Here is a 6,383-nt window from a genome sequence, read left to right as displayed (position 1 = left end):
TGTAGACTTAGGACTTGAGTACCTCTGCACGTACGGTACACTTCAATGAAAAAACTGTTTGAAAATAAATTCCCCGCTGTGTACAGAGCGCTGTCTTTCCGGGTTGACCCGGTCTGTCATGCCCGTCGCCTCCTCTGCCCATACAACTGCCCCCATGACTCAGTCCTCATCGCGGCTGCCCGGGGTCCTCTGTACGAGTGCGCACCACAGACGTGCGGGCTCACACACACCCCTGCCCCCCTCCCCGTTTTCCTCTGTGCCGGCGAGGCTGCAGCCGGCAGGGCGAGGGATGTGGGCAGGCCTCCCTTCCACCTAAAGAACAGATACTTCCCACCACTTGCTCTGTGCCAGGCCCGGGGATACACGATGCATTCCAGGCAGACCCGGCCCTCACCAGCGTCACCGTCTGTTGGGGAAGCTGCGACCCAGGGGAAAGGGCCCTGCAGTAGAGTACAGGGCAGTGGGGGAGCCCAGCTTCGGAGGGGCCAGGGACAACTGACCGGTGGGCCACATAGGAGACACACACTGCGGGCAGGGGGAGAGCGTACACTAAAACTGGGAGGTGCCAGGGGGCTTCCTCCAGGAACCTGCGAGGAGCTCAGCGGTGGAGCGAGGGGGATGCAGGGGGAATGGGCGGGGGGTGGCTGCAGAGGTGGTCTTCAGCCAGGTCAAGCAGGACCTTGAGTGCCAAGCTCAGGGGCTTGGTTTTCCCCAAGGAAGGGGTTTAGCCAGGGTGTGACATGATCAGAATCAACCCGGAGTGCTGTGGAAAGAGGAGCATTGATGGGGAACGTGGACACCCAAGTTCTCGCCCTGGCCCTGCCGACACACTCAGTGACTTCCCTCTAGAGCCTCCAGAACAACAGGGTGCCGGGCCAGCTATGTTCTCCTGAGGCGGGTGTCCCTTCTTCCAGAGCCAAGAACCCCTCTCTGACACCCGCCGTGCACATCCTCCCGGGTCCTGTTGGAGCTTCCCCTGCCAGCCCTTCCTCTGCATAGTCCTCCCACCCTCACCTTCCTCTGCCTTGCTGGTGGAGCCGGGAGCCTGCCACCTGCTGGAAAGATGGGAGCCAGTAGGCCGGCACCTGGCAGGGTGGCACCCTCTAGGGGAGCCCCTGCCACCTCTCCCCAGGAACTCACAATTCCACTGCGCTGTAGCAGGCGACACACCCCTGCAAGAATACAGCTGCCCCTCCCGGGTGCCCGCAGCCCCCAGCTCCCCACCACCATAGCACTGGCCCCTGGGTTGTCAGGTGTGTAAGGCACAGGTGGATGGGGACTAAGATCCACCCCAAGCTCCACTCACCAAGCCATACCCACGGCTGTATCCCCCAGGAGGATGGGAGCGCCCTCTGATTTGCAGGAAAGCAGCCTGTGGGCGTGTGGTGGCCTGCAACCCAGGGGCCTCCCAGGTCTGGCTCCCAGAACAGGGAGGGTGCAGCAGTCCTGCCCGCTCTGCTCAAAGAGCATGTGGAGCTGCTTCTTCCCTTCTCCTCTGCTGCCCCCCAGTGGACATCTGAAGTACTCCTAGTCGCTCAAATCCAACCTTCCCTCAGGCTACGGCCCAGTCCTGGCGCCCAATCCTGTCGCGTCCACACAGGCTGAGCCGCAGGCTTCAGGGAAAGATGAAAATCCAAGGCTTTCTGTGTCCCTTGGGTCCCCACCACTGCACTGGCCCCTGACACCAATACTGGACTCTCGAAGTCTGGCAAAGGGGGACAGATGCTGGTGTTGGAGGTTCTACGTCCCCTTTTATCACCTTCCCTCAGTCCCCTTTGCTGTGGGAACCAATTCAAACTTTGTCTCCCTGACCTCAGTCTCCCTACTTTGAACCAGAGCCCAAAGATATGTTTTCCCTGCCTTGTGTGGTCTTAGCCAGGAGAGTGTTTGGGGGGTTTTTTGTGTTTTTTTTATTTTATTTTTTTTTTATTCTTATGTTAATCCCCATACATTACATCATTAGTTTTAGATGAAGTGTTCCATGATTCATTGTTTGTGCATAACACCCAGTGCTCCATGCAGAATGTGCCCTCCTCAATACCCACCACCAGGCTAGCCCATCCCCCCACCCCCTCCCCTCTAGAACCCTCAGTTTGTTTTTCAGAGTCCATCGTCTCTCACGGTTCGTCTACCCCTTCGATTTCCCCCGCTTCTTTCTTCCCCTCCTGCTACCTTCTTCTTCTTCTTCTTTTTTTTTTTTTTCTTAACATATATTGCATTATTTGTTGGGCGCCTGGGTGGCTCAGTTGGTTAAGCGACTGCTTTCGGCTCAGGTCATGATCCTGGAGTCCCTGGGTCGAGTCCCGCATCGGGCTCCCTGCTCGGCAGGGAGCCTGCTTCTCCCTCTGACTCTCCCCCCTCTCATGTGCTCTCTCTCTCTCATTCTCTCTCTCTCAAATAAATAAATAAAATCTTAAAAAAAAAAAAAACATATATTGCATTATTTGTTTCAGAGGTACAGATCTGAGATTCAACAGTCTTGCACAATTCACAGCGCTCACCATAGCACATACCCTCCCCAGTGTCTATCACCCAGTCACCCCGTCCCTCCCACCCCACCCCCCACTCCAGCAACCCTCAGTTTGTTTCCTGCAATTAAGAATTCCTCATATCAGTGAGATCATATGATACATGTCTTTCTCTGTTTGACTTATTTCACTCAACATAATACCCCAGGAGAGTGTTTTTTCTAAACATTTGAATTAGCTGTCAACACTTAAAAATTAGGAGATTTCATGTAAAAATTCAGATTTCCAATTTCTGTTGCAAAGTTGAAAGTTCTGGAAACTCTGGATGAAAGTTCGAGAACTTGCTTGTCTACAGCAGGCGAGGGCTGAGTAAAGAGGTTGCCCTGGGCTGGGCCCCAACATGTGGGCAGGCACAGAAGGGTGCAAAAGGAGGCCCACAGCTCCCCTCCCCTTCTGACCCAGCTCCATCCCCTACTTCATCCCACATTTGGACGGGCCACCATGAATACCAGGACAACTCTTCCAAGTGCCGTCTGTACCAACCCAACAGGAATATAGGGTGAGCTACAAATGCAAGCCACATATATAGTTTTTAGTTTTCTGGTATCCACATTCATAAAGTAAAAAGAAACAGAATTAATTTGAATAGTAAATTTATTTAACCCAATATATGCAAAATATTATTTCGACATGTAATCAATATTTAAGACTGCTCGTATTTTATATTCATCTTTCTCCTACTGTCTTGAAGATCTGATGTGGGTTTTATAGTCACAGCACATCTCAACTCAGACTAGCCCCATTCAGAGTTCTCAACCACACGTGGCTAGCGGTTGCCCAATTGGACAGGGCAGCTCTAGAGGCTCCCCACCCCCAAATCAGCCATCCCTCAGCCAGGATGAGGTACAAAGGAGGCAGGACCCAGGGAAGAAGCCCCAGCAGTCCCCAGAAGTGAGCTTAGGGCCTACTGGACAGGATGGGGAGACACAGGCTCTGTGGGTGGACCTGCTCCTCAGCAAAGGAGCAGGGGCACGGCCAGAGAGTAACAGAGCAGGGGTGCCTCCGGCCCAGGTGTTCTAAGTGGTTCTAGTTTGCTGTTGTGCTCACCACGCCCTTTTACCGTCCCTACAATGAGGCCGAGTGTCAGATGCCCTATCTCTTATGTGCGCCATCTTCTAATAAAGATGAAATAGAGAAAATGCGAACAGATGAGACAGAGAAAAGGAAAGTAAACCTTCCCTGTGCATATCTTTCAGTCTGCAGTGGGAGGATGGAAGGCTGGCATGTTTCAAAAAAGACAGCGGGAAAGCGTAATTCTTTGTGAAGGCCAAGAATATTCCAGCATGTTTTATGTGCCAACGGCGGGTGACTATCCACAGTTTCTCACCCCACACCAACTTCTCTGTTTTACCTTAGCTGCCTGGCCCCTGTGGGCATTTGAATTTTAAGCTCCTAAACCAAAAAAAAACCCTCCAGGTTGCTCACATTCTCACCGTTCCAATAAGCCCCACAGGTAGACTGGTACCCTGAAGGAGAGAGAGTGTCCGGGGAACCATCCAGAAGCCGGCTACGGTGGGGAAGGTGATCGGCTGGGCACTCCCCACAATGCCCACAAGGGGGCACCCGAAGCCCGGGTGAAGTGACCCATGGGCCCAAGGAGTCTGAAGCTATACTGCCCCCCTCTATCCCCCACCCAGTGGCGTGCCTCCCAGCCTGGCCCACTCCTCAGTTCTCTCCTCTGATCCCACAAGTTTCCCCTAGCTTCAAACGGCCTGGGCAGGTCAAATAATCTGGGAATAGCTTCAGGCTTACGGTCTCTTTTTCCAGTCCACACTGCCACCAAAAGCCAGGCAACCCTGAGGAAATGACTTCCCCTCCCGGGGCCTCAGACCTCGTCCCTCACGAGGTAAGGATGAGAAGAGAACCTTCCTCAGAGAGAACACGTGAGAAGCAGGAGAGGTGGGGTAAGCACTTTGACACCTGCAGGAGAGGAAGAAAATGCGGGGGGGGGGGGGGGGGGGGGTGCGCCATGGCCAGAGCGGGCAGGTGCCTGAGGACCCCTCTGCCTTAATATCAGAGCCACGCTGCTTCCCGAGGCCCCCCAGTCTGATGGGGAGTGCATGCACTGGGGTGAGCCGCAGACACAGAAGGGAAGACGGACAGAGAATTCATCCTGAAAGGGCTCCTGAGGGAAAGGGCAATCCTCGCCATCTAGGGTTCACAGAACTCCTTCACATACATTACTGTGTCCCAGCCTCAACTGCCCTGGGACAGGGTGGATCGTCCCCACATCCCTGGCAGCACACTAAAGTTCAGCGAGGGGCGGCAGCATGCCCACAGTCCCAGACCCTGTGCATGGCAGAGCTGGTCTTCTGATGTTCACCCAGCACCCACCCCAGCTTAGCCACATGTCCCTGTCGGGAGACTCCAGGTTCCTCTTAAAGCATCACCTCCGCCACTTCCCATCCCTACTCCCCACCAGGAAAATTCTCCAAGGACACCACTGCTTCTGAGATCAAGTACAACGTTCTCGGCTCAGCATGCCGGGCTTCCAGGACTCATCAAAATATCCAGAAGATAAAATGGCAGGGCGAGAAGATATCTTGGCGCCCACAAAGTCCGACACCTTGGTTCAAGAAGAGGGGACTGAGGCCCGAGAAGGGAGAGATCTTCCAAACATCCCAGAGCAAGTCAAGGGCAAGACGGGGCTGGAAGCCACTTTGCTTACTCCAGCCGGGACTCTCTCTGCTCATCTTCTGGGCTCATCTGGAAGCTATGCGCCTGAGACTATATGAAGATTGGCTTCAGCTAAGAGTAATAGCAAAACCCAGAATAACAGTGGCTCAGTGCAGATGGAATTTTATTTCTCTCCCAATTTCCAGACATGGAAATAATCTGGCCAAGGCTAATATGGCATCCCATGGTGCACAGACCAGGTCTCATCTACACTTTGCTCTGCCAAGGATGGCTTTCGTTCCCCAGGTCTCCTCAAGGTCCAAGATAGCTGCTGAACTACAACCATTCCGTATGCATTCACACCAGCAGAAAGGCGGGGTGGAAGAAGCGCTCACACTCTCTCCATTTTAGGATACTTCCCAGAAGTCTCACCCTCCACTTCCTCTTCTAGCCCTTTGTCACATGGCCACAGTTAACTGCAAGGACAGCAGAAGTATGCAGTCTTTATTCCAAGTAGCCATGTGCTCAACTAAAAGTGGAGTTCTAATTACTGGGGAAAGTGGGGGAGAATAAGATTTGGGGGACCACCAACAGTCAATGCTGCCCTAAGTCATCACTGAGTCCATCGTGCCCAGCGACTCCTCACCTTGCCAGATGCCAAACATCCAGTCCTCTTTCACCCTGTGCCTAACGGTGTCTGCCTCATCCCAGGTGACCAGTGAATGCCTGCTGAATGACTGAGCAAGTGAAGTTGACTTTTCTGGGTCGTGCATGGTTTTCCCAGGTAAGCTGAAAGTAGTTTGAGGCCCAGGACCCTGGCTTAGGGGTCTGTGGATTCACTCCTGCCATCCTCGTCCCCACCCTCCGGGCACCAGCCACACACTGCTAGGCACATTTGTGCCAAGCTTGGCCCCGAGTCTGCCTTCCCCCCCTTTCCCAGGCACTTATAGATGGCCTGATTGCTGCTGTGAGGCCAAGGCCACTTTGCAGGGAGATGCTTTAGAAGACCAATACAGGAGTGCCTGGGTGGCTTAGTTGGTTAAGCATGTGACTCTTGGTTTTGGCTCAGCTCATGATCTCAGGGTCTGAGATCGAGCCCTGCATCGGGCTCTGCGCTCAGCGGAGAGTCTGCTTCTCTCTCTCCCTCTCCCTCTGCCCCTCCCACTCATAGTCTCTCTCTCTCTCTCTCTCTCAAATAAATATTTTTTTAAATAAAATAAAATAATAAATAAAAGACCA

The sequence above is a fragment of the Neomonachus schauinslandi genome, chromosome 5 (genome assembly GCF_002201575.2).
Source record: "Neomonachus schauinslandi chromosome 5, ASM220157v2, whole genome shotgun sequence".
Classification (NCBI taxonomy): domain Eukaryota; kingdom Metazoa; phylum Chordata; class Mammalia; order Carnivora; family Phocidae; genus Neomonachus; species Neomonachus schauinslandi.
Note: the sequence above shows the minus strand (reverse complement) of the source record.